General features: G+C 41.2%; 1 long non-coding RNA gene across 1 annotated transcript; it reads left to right on the top strand.

The window, feature by feature from the left end:
• The first annotated feature begins 7,663 nt into the window (after positions 1-7,663).
• Positions 7,664-11,402, top strand: LOC123582977. Its single transcript, XR_006704679.1, has 2 exons — positions 7,664-8,687; positions 11,216-11,402. It is a non-coding gene; the product is annotated as an uncharacterized LOC123582977 (long non-coding RNA).
• The last annotated feature ends 760 nt before the right edge of the window (positions 11,403-12,162 follow it).

Consider the following 12,162-nt stretch of genomic DNA (forward strand, 5'->3'; position numbering starts at 1 on the left):
AGAGGGGTCTTTCCCCTACCTGGGCTCCTTTACTTTGATATCTCCACTCAGTATTACAAAGGCCTGGTAGCCAAGGAACAAGCAAAGGACCTTCAGTAGGGTAGAGGGGAGGGGAGGTATTGTAAATACATTTTAAGTTCTTTTTTCACCTTTTTTCACTTTTGACACACTGACAATCTTGTCTTTTCCAAGTATGGTTGGCAGATGCCTCAATGCCAAAGGTACCAGAGCTGTTAATGGAGCTTCTGCAAATGCCAGAAGAAGCAATAGAATTTCTTTCTAAGTCCTACCAACCTGCTGGGTGAGGTCACTGGAGTACACAGAGAAGTGGCGGGGGGGGGGGGGGGGGGGGGAAACAGAGCAGCCAGCTGAACTTCAGATGCACTCCACAGCCTTGTCCCAGGGAGGCTGCCATGCCTATCATCTGTCTCTCTATCCCTCTCCCTCCTCCTCCCTTCTCCCCCCACCTTCTCTCCCTTTCTCTCTTTCTCTCTCTGTCATCTCCACCAGCCTGGTGGAAGGAGAAAGGGCACCGGGGGGGGGGGCGTCCTCTACAGCAGCTGTTTGTAAAGAACAGGAGGATCCCTCTCCTGTCCCATCCTGCGTCCAAGTGAAGGTGGTGTGCCTCACATCCCTCCTGTCTGTTGCAAGGGGGTGAACAAAGCAGGGAAAGAACACTGAGATGGAGAGAAAAGTCCATTTTAGACCCTGCCTTACATTCCAACCCTTCTAGAGCACTGGTCCACTGGAAACAAACTAGCCATTGCCAGCAGTGTTCAGAAGCCATTTAGTTTAATCCTTCATGTGTATTTTTTCCTGATTTTTAGAGAATAATCTCACCTTATTTTGCATAATTATATTTTACTACAGTACTTTTATATTTATAGGATATTAAGCCAATTTTTAGTCAGAAAATACTATATATATTTTAAGTGTTTATTTATTTTTGAGAGGGAGAGAGAGAACGAGCAGGGAAGAGGCAGAGAGAGGGAGACAAAGGATCTGAAGTGGGTTCTCCACGGAAAGCAAAGAGCCTGATGTGAGGCTTGAACTCATGAATCATGAGATCATGACCTGAGCCGAAGTCTGATGCTTAACTGAGTCACCCAGATGCCCCAGAAAATACTATCTGTTTTTTTAAGTTTATTTTGAGAGAGAGAGGTAAGGAGGGAGGAGCAGAGAGAGGCGGAGAGAGAGAGAATCCCAAGCAAGCTCTGCTCTGAGCCCATTTCTGGGCTCTATCTCACAAACCACGAGATCATGGCGTGAGCCAAAATCAGACACCTAACTGACTGAGCCACCCAGGTGCCCTTGCTAGAAAATACTATTAATCTTAAGTATTATTTATGGTTTAACTTAACGGGGTACTTACTCTTTAACTTTTGTATGCAATCTGATTATCCTTACCAATTTATTTAAAATGTTTATTTTCACACTGGAAACAGAAAATGTCTTTAGAAAGGAACCGATACCAGTCACAGTCTAAAACTGGGGATATACCATCTATATATGAGTTGGTCTTAAACAGGCTCTTTCGTAATTCAAAGAAGATTACCATAGTGATCTCAGTGAACACCTAACTATAGTTGGATGGGACACACTGAATGCTGTATTTTGAACCATCTGGGTCACTTAAGACACTCTCAATGAAGCATCCCCAAAGGAGATGCATGGAAACCATTCAAATGACTTTGCCATTTTGTTCCCAAGATCATTAATTCTCCATCTGGAGATTGGTCTACATGTCCAGGCCAACCCTGTAACGTAACAGGCTGGAGGTCAGTCCTGTAGAAGGGGTGGGCTGAGGAAAGAAACAGGCAGCAACATCAAAACAAAAATGGGGATGCGCATTCTTGATGATGGGTCTTTAGGTCATTGGCTTTTCAGGGCTGTCAAGCCAAGGACCTCACTCTTGAGACTGTCAAAGTGGCGAGGGACCTGAGCTGGCCCTGGAAGATGTGTCTAGCATCCACAGCCATCATAGCTGACAATTTCTTCAAAGTTAAAGAGTCTTAGAAAGACTAGCAATTCATAAAGGAGAAGCATGAATGAATTTCTTTATATTTTAGTTTTTAAAAAGATAGCTACCCTTACACTGGTGGTCTTCTCTTATGAGTTGTCAGTGTTCTGATAATTAAAGGTAATTTTTTTTAATCTAAGAACTAGTACTGAAAATGGGCTTAAGTACAAACCCAACTCGTCAGTTTATAGGGATAAATACTTCATAAATATTTCATTCAGTTTTATCTTTTTAAACTGGCCTTTTTGCCATATTCATAAATCTTAATTTAAAGAATCCTCTAAGCAGATGGTGAAATAGAGATGTCTTTATTTAATGGGCCCTATCATTGGGCTTCAAGGTTTGGAGCACAAATAAAGAGTCCCCAAAACATAATTTCTCTGAGCCAATGAGGTTTATTTTTGTTGTGTGTGCTACATATCATGGATACTCCCCTTGTCAAGATGCTGGTTGGTGACCTTTAGCTTGGGCAAGTCACAGCACTCTATAACACCCATTACCGAAGCCTTGATTTGTTCTTCAGAAACATCACAACAAGGGCAAGGCAACTCTCACCTTCCCACCCCTCCACCCCAACCCCAAAGGGGAAATGAAAGAGGAACACATACCCTGATGGAGTGGAGAAGGACCAGAGAGTGCATGCATGGCCCTAAATGCAAATAGCTGTGTGTGCTGTGCAGTGACTGGCTTCGAATCAGTGTCCTAAAAACAAGGTATCTGTTCCCTCTCTTGGTTACTCAAGGCCGAGCAGTAAATGTACTTCCCAAACAAGATACCTGCCATTTCACCGAATTACAGTAACAGCTAACATTTCCTAAGCTTTTCCTAGGTGCCAAACACTGTTCACAGCATGCTATACGAGTCTCAAGAGAGGTTAAATAATTTGCCTAAGCTAGCCCAGCTCATAAGTGGTCTGGCTAGGATGTGAACGCCGGCACTGTGACTGTAGAACCAGATGTTTTTACTCTTTATATCCTCCCTCATTTAACTTCTTTTTACCTCAGTGTCTTCAAAACGATAATAACAATACCTTATTATAAGGATGCTGTAAGGAAAATAAATAAATAAAACACCTGACACACTTTCTAGTACAGGGTAAAAGCTCAGTGAGTGTTAATTGCCAAGAACAGTAGATAATTTGCCCCAAGTCACAGGAGTAGGTAGCTGAACCAGGACCCCAGCCCGTGAGCCTGCTCCTGGAGTTCATTCTTCACACTGCCCACCCTGCCACTCCCAGCCAGTGACATCACGGGTGGAGTGGCCAGCACCCCACCTGGCACGAAACAAACACTCAGGAAATGTCATTTGTGTCCCTCTCCCACATCTCCCTCCTCCTCACTGAGGGATGAAACATGCATAGCACAGAAACACTCTTATTTAAGCTAATGACCAATCTTGAAAAGAGAAGCCTGATTCAAATTCCACCTCATACTTCCTTTCTCATGCTTACATAGATGACAAAAAGTACATGCGATATAAGTCACAATTTTTTTTTTTTTAATTAGCTAATTAATTCACTCATTCATTTTTGAGAGAGAGAGCACGCGCGCAAGCAGAGGAGGGGCAGAGGGAGGAGAGAGCGAATCCCACATAGGCTCCATGCCCAGTGCAGGGCTCGATCTCACGACTGTGAGATTGTGACCTCAGCTGAAATCAAGAGTCAGACTGTCAACCAACTGAGCCACCCAGGAGCCCCAGAAGACACAATTTTTAAAAATATATTGTATATTTGGCTTCATCTTGCTTCCCTATTGTCACCTTGCTTTGCTGTATTAAAACTACCAGGGTGGGGGCGCCTCGGTGGCTCAGTTGGTTGGGCGTCCGACTTCAGCTCGGGTCATGATCTCACACTCTATGAGTTCGAGCCCCACGTCGGGCTTTGTGCTGACAGCTCATAGCCTGGAGCCAGCTTCAGATTCTGTGTCTCCCCCTTTCTCTGCCCCTCCCCTGCTCATGTTCTGTCTCTCTCTGTCTCAAAAATAAATAAAAACATTTTTAAAAATAAAAAAAAAAACTACCGGGATGGAATGTATCCCTAGTTAGTCATGATGCATCATCTGCCTCGTGTCAAACAGAACGCTTAGATTACTCATATACTCACAGTTAACTATATTAGACACACTGCACATTTCATTGTGAAATGACAGCATCTACTGTAAGCATGAACATTTAAGTTTTAGTTATGAAGGAAGTTAGTAACCATGTAATAAGTATTTAGCAATAGTGTACTTCTAGTTTTTTCTCCTTCCACATATTGTGGAAGACAATCACCTGACTCTATCTTCTGATTTTCTCCCTGTGCTGGAGTCATCTTTAAAATCATAAGAAGGCACCTGGGTGGCTCAGTCAGTTAAGCATCCAACTCCTGATTTTGGCTCAGGTCATAATCCCAGGGTTGGGGGATTGAGCCCCGTGTCAGGCCCCCCATGTTGAGTGTGGAGTGTGGAGCCTGTTTGAGATTCTCCCTCTGCCCCTCTCCCCAGCTCACACATTCTCTCTCAAAAACAAATCAAATAAAACCAAATCATAAGGAAATCACTCTAGCCTTCTTGGCTTATCTACGTTGTGAATCGAACTTTAAATACATCCACAGAAAATTTTTAGCAGCTCAAAGTCTCCAGGAGAAAAATAGCACATGGTTCTATTCTTCACCACTCTCTTATCTCTTGTACCCTCCTCCACTGCCACCTCCCTAGATCAGTCGGGAAACATCTCTGGAGTTGTAATGATTTTCCTGGTGTCCACCATCCCCAGGACACCTGGACACCCCTTGCTGTCATATTTTAAGAATATGCATCTAGTGTAAAACCTGTTATCTGGTACGGCTTAGCACCCAAACACTTTGTTTCATGCATTGCACATACACCCATATGTACTGTAGACCCTTTGACCTCTTTAGAGGAGAGGCCATTTTGTTGGTTTGCATACACAGAGGCTATCCTGGCCCAGCATGTGGTAAACACCTATGAAATTCTTTGAATCGTGAAAATATCCAGAGCCATGCGGCTCAGTATTGGTATTATGTTTATGAAACACAGTCCAGTTAGCAAAAGTAACGAAAAATAAATCGTATTTTTTACTCAAATATCTTGTAGGACATTAAAAGAAATCCAAACACGTTATCCACAGCAACACTTACTGAAACTCCCTTTCTTCTCTTATTTGCTCTTTTCTCACCCACAGCTGCTCCAGTGCAGCTGTCCCTAAGCCCCTTTCCAGAAGCAGACACTCTGTCCACCTTCCAAGTACCCACTGTTTTTCTCTACTTCCTCAATAATTTACTACGTAGATGGATTTTGCCTCCAGTCCATCAAGAAGAAATCTTTCCATAGACAGGGAAACTGGGTTGAAAATGATAGAATTTGGGGCGTCTGGGTGGCTCAGTCAGCTAAGCGTCTGACTTCAGCTCAGGTCATGATCTCACACTCTGAGTTCGAGCCCTGCATCGGGCTCTGACAGCCTGGAAACTGGAGCCTGGAGCCTTGAGCCTGCTTTGAGTTCTGTGTCTCCCTCTCTCTCTCTGCCCCTCCCCTACTTGTAGTCTCCCTCGCTCTCTCTCTCTCTCTCTCTAAAATAAACATTAATTTTTTTTAAAGAAAATGATAGAATTTTTATTAGGGTCCTGAAGAAGGGAGGAAATGTATAAACCCTCCTCCATTCCTAATTTTATCCCAACACAGTTATAATAATAAAAGAATTTCACCATCAATTCACGTGAGGAAGAGGGGGAGGGGAATGGAGATAAATCATTGCTCTTATAAATTCTAGTCGCTGGGGCGCCTGGGTGGCGCAGTCGGTTGGGCGTCCGACTTCAGCCAGGTCACGATCTCGCGGTCCGTGAGTTCGAGCCCCGCGTCAGGCTCTGGGCTGATGGCTCAGAGCCTGGAGCCTGTTTCCGATTCTGTGTCTCCCTCTCTCTCTGCCCCTCCCCCGTTCATGCTCTGTCTCTCTCTGTCCCAAAAAATAAATAAACGTTGAAAAAAAAAATTAAAAAAAAAAAATTCTCCAGTTACCAGTGCTTCTGAAATCCCATCATATTCTATTTCCATTTAAATTTATACATAATATGATATGTATGCATACGCATATGTATGACTGATACATGTACATATAGCCTATGCGATAGAAAGTTTTTGTAGGTCTCAACTACAAAAGTTCTTTCATGTATACATTTGCTTTGAAATCTTGCAGCCATTTAAATTTGGTATCATTGGCCAATTTAAAATGTAAGAGAACAAAATCATACTTTAAGTTAACCTACCCAAAGTCATACCTTAAATCAAGTGTCCTTTCACTATGCTTTGGCCTGTGGCTTTCATCCCATTAGTATGTTTATTTTAACTCTCTCTATTGAAACAAAACTAATGTTACAGGTATTGTGTTTTATCTTCTACACCTATTATGCTCATAAGTACTTTTTGAATTCTTAAGTATAATTAATCCTCAGGATTTGTGTACTATCCTACAGTATATCTGCCTACTTGAATACTGAATGCACCCTTTTACCCTGTTAATTCATTTTAACATGGATTAACATCTTTCCGGAAGTAGACTACATTGTGTTAAAGATGGAAAAGAATATCTCAGTAAAGAGTTATTTGTTCTCTTTGTATCAGTGGGAGAAAAATAGGAAAATCAGTCATGGTGTGCTAGCTGAATGAACATCTGAAATGTTCTAAACTTGCCCGTCAAACTGACCAATTTCCTGGTTGATGAGAAGTGCTTTGTGGAAGCTAGAAAGGTATTGATATTTCACAGACCCTTTACAAATAGCTGGTGTGGTTAGTGAACTTCTTTAGCTGTGACTACTAAATACAAAACAAGAAGTCAATGTGGTCAAATGTTTTAAGCCAACTCAATGAAAAATATCAATCAAGCCAGTTATTTATTTGAATCAATTTGTTGTCAGATTAACAAGAAGGAGTTTGTCAAAATAGCTGATCCACATGCAAACTGAAAAAGTTGTTTGAAAGAGATTATCTCATTTACAACAAATATCCTTCTGTAAGTTGTTGACATTATTTTCAGGGCAAATATGGGGTTTGGCTAACATATATACTTTAAGCTTCATTAAAAGGCAGAAAGTTGACTCCATTCAGTTTTAGGAATAAAACCTCATTTTATGAAGTATTAATTTTTAAAAAGAAAACCAGATATACTATTTGAATTGTTCACGGGGTCTGATTACCTGGACTATATTTCATTAGATCAGTCTAACTTTTAGATACTATTGAATGCAGTGACTATTCACAGATAATTTTTTTCTAAGCCAGGAGACTATATTAGACTGAACTCAGTGCTATCCAAGTTTACAAGATGTTCTAGAGGGAGAAAAAACTCTGATTTATTTAATTATAAAAAGTAGAAATTTACCAAAGTCATCGCTGCCCTTTCTTATTCTCTAACAAAGTATGCAAATGTTCCAGTTCTCAAACACTAAACATGTTGCAAATGCTGAAAAATGCCTGCCGTACACAAAATCCATTTGTCAGGGAAAGAAATCTAACTTCCCCAATTCACATTAAGATTTTCCAAATTTGTACAACTCAAATTCAACATTCAATTTGCTATAAATTCACAAGTTGCCTGGTTAACACCATTCAAAACAAAGTATCTTCATTATGCTCTCATGATATAGTAGGTCAGACAGCAATTTTTTGTAGGGTGCAAAGTAATGCTTCTATCTGTGCTTTATTTAAATGCAATATTCTCTCATATATGCGTGCTTTAGGTTGGGCATATCATTGAAGTCGGCCATTGTCGAGGGAAGTCATTTTAAACAGAGGAAGGACCCGGAGGTTTGCTCTAGGTTTCTTCCCCTTGATTTTGCAACGCTTAGCTCTGGCTGCCAACTGGCCTATTTCACCACCACCCTCCCCACGCATCCTCCCTGCCAGCTGCATCTTGGAGCTTTCCAGGGACCAGAGCCCACTGGAATAGTCAGGTTGGGTTACATTTTTTATTCTTTAGAGTTAAGAATGCTTTCCTTGAAAGAAGGTGTGCCCCAGATTTTAGAGCTAGCCCTAAACATACTCTGGGAGAAAAAGCCTCCTTTTTTGGAGCCAATATTTGCATTACTAAGTTTTGTTAGGAGTCTGATCTTTTTGGACAAAACACAGGAAATTCTTTTCATGCTGAAAATGGAATCTTTGCTTTATTTGCTATTTTCCACATAAGACCTCTACTACCTGTCTACCTCTTCCCTGTTTCCTGTGTTAAATATGTGCTTATCACAGTACACAGTAATTACAGGGACAGGTTCCAAATCTGTTTTGCAAATGTCCAAGTTTTCAAAAATTATGATAAAACATACTTTCTTCATAAAATTCAGTGTAGTAAAATTTTAAATTTACTACCCTCAGGGACATACTGCAATCTCAATTTCGAGAAGAGAACAATGAAGGTTAAAGGCAATACAGGCTTAGATGTCAGGCCACTGGTTATGCTCAGCCGCTAGCTAAGAGTTAATTTTCTCTGACACTTGGCTTCAGCAGGAAGACAAATCACTGCTTATCCTGTGCCTTCAGATCAAAACAGTAAACTTAAAATGCCTGAGGAGAAGAATGAGCAGTGTGTTTACACATCTATCAGCCAAACAAGATTGTGAATTCCAGGAGAGCAGACTCTGTGTCTTGTTTCCTGCGTGTAGAACTCGGCCTGCCTGAAGGTAAGGGGCAATAAATGGATGAATGAGTGAGCATTTACCCAGCTCTCAGGGTAAAGACCTCTCGCTTTCCCACTGTATTCTTACTGCTCCTACTGCAAAGGGGTCCTTGGAGTTTGCTTCCAGAAAGCAAACAGACAGGCAAGCAGGCAGGCACCTTTGTGCACTAAACCCTGAGTGAGGAATAATATCTAATATCGTATGTACAGAGTCCACCTCTAGTCCCAAGTTCAGTTTTCTCCAACTGCCAGTTTAACGAGGAGAAAGTTCTGGCTGCTGTGAACAGATATCAGACTTGTTAGACACATTATCAAATTTGAACTGCTCAATTCCAAATGTATTTTTTAAAATGCCTGTGTGCCAGGCACTGTGCCAACTGGTTAGGAGACAAAAGTAAGTTATGAGAGAGAGAGAGGAGAAATTGAGAGAAAGAGAGAAACAGAGAGATGCCTGTAAGTAAGGGTTCAGAGCTGAGGGAGCCCAGAAGAGGGATACTAAGCCTATAGATCTGAAAGAGGCTTCCCGAAGGTGATGACTCTTCTGCTGAATGTCGAAAAGATGAGGTAGAATTATCAAAGCAAAGTCATGAAGAAAGAGAATCTCAGGCTGGGGACACACCTTGAGTAGAGGCGAAGAATCTGGAGTCCGCGCGAAGCAAGTAGATGTCAGCGACCAGCTCCTTATTGCCCGAGCTTAGAGTGTGAGGCTGGAATGTGGGGGACGAGGCTCACAGAGAGATGAGAACCCTCCTAGACTAGGCTGAGACTTCATTTGGAAAGCTGTGGTGAACCACTGAAGGACTGTAAGGGCTAAACTCACTCATCTGAATTACTGTGTGTCCTCTGACTCTCCCTTTGACCTCTCTGTTTCCTCATCCTTCACCTCCGTGTATTTCTTATGCATGCTGAGTGTCCTTACCACGCTTCAAAAAGCACTATTAACAGAAACATGGCCTGCTTAGGCAATCAAATTTTCCCCCCAGAGCCTTTGTATATTATCATATGGAACAAGATCACTTCCAATGCAATATGGCTCACAGGCTAGACTGCTCTGATAAAATTGAGAACGTTCACATGGAAGACGCCAAAGGCCTCAGTCATTACATTCAGATTTTATACTTAACAATTCACCTAATCCCATCAAAGAGGAGAAAAGAAAACAAATTTCACTCCAAAAAAAAAAAAAAAATGAGCAACGAAGTCTTTCAGGACACTGCTTTATTTTTTTATTTTTTATTTTAAAAATTTACATCCAAATTAGTTAGCATATAGTGCAACAATGATTTCAGGAGTAGATTCCTTAGTGCCCCTTACCCATTTAGCCCATCCCCCCTCTCACAACCTCTCCAGTAACCCTCAGTTTGTTCTCCATATTTAAGAGTCTCTTCTGTTTTGTCCCCCGCCCTGTTTTTATATTATTTTTGTTTCCCTTCCCTTATGTTCATCTGTTTTGTCTCTTAAAGTCCTCATATGAGTGAAGTCATATGATTTTTGTCTTCCTCTGACTAATTTCACTTACCATAATACCCTCCAGTTCCATCCACGTAGTTGCAAATGGCAAGATTTCATTCTTTTTGATTGCCGAGTAATGCTCCATTGTGTATATATATACCACATCTTCTTTATCCATTCATCCATCGATGGGCATTTGGGCTCTTTCCATACTTTGGCTATTGTTGATAGTGCTGCTATAAACATGGGGGTGCATGTGCCCCTTTGAAACAGCACACCTCTATCCCTTGGATAAATGCCTAGTAGTGCAATTGCTGGGTCGTAGGGTAGTTCTATTTTTAGTTTTTTGAGGAACCTCCATACTGTTTTCCAGAGTGGCTGCACCAGCTTGCACTCCCAGACACTGCTTTAATTTATTTGTTGTAGATAATCTTGCATGTTCTGGAAACAGTGAAATAAGAGGTGTTTTATGATCATATGTCCCAGTTGATTCTTTGTAGACCCAGGATGATGGGAGAGAGGTATGTGGTGGTGATAGAACATGGAGGCCACAAGCAATATCAGCTTCAGAGTTAATGACCTACTTTTCCCCTATCTCTTGCTCCAGTTCTTACCTCCTCATCTGTTTCTCTTGGTGCTATCAGGAGCATAAATGAGGGCTTTGGGAAGTGTGAAAGGCGAGGCTGATTAAAAAATATGTAGGGGTGCCTGGGTGGCTCAGTCGGTTAAGCGTCTGACTCTGGCTCAGGTCATGATCTCACAGTTCACGGGTTCGAGCCCTGTGTCGGACTTTGTGCTGACATCTCAGAGCCTGGAGTCTGCTTCAGATTCTGTATGCATCTCTCTCTCTCTGCCCCTCCCCAACTCTCAATCTCAAAAATAAATAAACATTAAAAAAATATGTAGATACTCTGAAGTTCACTTACCATGTGCTTTGGACTGAACTGTGTCCCTCCAAAATTCATATGTTGAAGCCCTTGCGTCCAATGTGACTGTATTTGGAGATAGGGCCTTTAAGGGGATAGTTAAGGGAGGATGTAAAAGGTGGGACCATGATGCATTGGACTGGTGTCCTTATAGGAAAAGAAAGAGACATGAGAGATATCTCTCTCTGTCTCCTCGTGCACGGAGACCATATGACCAGATAGCAAGAAGGTGGCTGCCTGCAACCCAAGGAGAGATATTTCACCAGAAACCAAACCTGCTGACACCCTGATTTGGACTTCTGGCCTCCAGAACTAGGATGAAATAAATGTCTGTTGTTTAAGCCATGCGGTCTGTGGTATTTTGTTATGGCGGCCTGAGTGGACTAATTCAACAGGGTTATCCCCACATTTCGTGTAACCTCTGCCTTGCAAAATTCAGAGTCTGGCCCATGCTAGAGTAGACTGGGAATATACACACTTAGATCCTTTTTCCGAAACAAACAAAAAAACAAAAACAAAAAAGTCTTCTTTAAGTGTATAAGAAACATACATGGGCATAGTAAAATGTTCATATAATACATATGGGATTTGAGGACACTTAAATTCTTCTACTCATCCCAGACCCTCATTCCTGCACTCCTCCATCCCAGAGGCAACCACTGGAAAATATCACTGCTAATACACTAGAATATAGACGAATGAATAGACATAGATAACCGCTCTTTTTATAGAAGTTAGAACATGCTACATATACTGTCCTGAATCTTGTGTTTTTTTTTACTTATCAATATTTCATGTAAACTCATTTCATAATAGATATATCTGTAGAGGGGTTTCATATTTTAAAAGTTATAATTTGTAAGAATATAGCACAATTTATATAACCTGTCTTCTGTTGACAGGACATTCAGGATTTTTTAATCTTTGTGCTTCAATACAAATAATACCACAACAAAATATTTGCACATTCATCTAAAATACATTCTTAGAAATGAGATTCTGGTTCAAAAATATTTGCATTTTTAGATGTTGTATGTTTATTTTATAGAAATTGCCAAATGCAAACATTCTTCCGACATCTGGAGACAGCAGGAGGCATTT

The sequence above is a fragment of the Leopardus geoffroyi genome, chromosome B1, assembly GCF_018350155.1.
Source record: "Leopardus geoffroyi isolate Oge1 chromosome B1, O.geoffroyi_Oge1_pat1.0, whole genome shotgun sequence".
Taxonomy (NCBI): Eukaryota; Metazoa; Chordata; class Mammalia; order Carnivora; family Felidae; genus Leopardus; species Leopardus geoffroyi.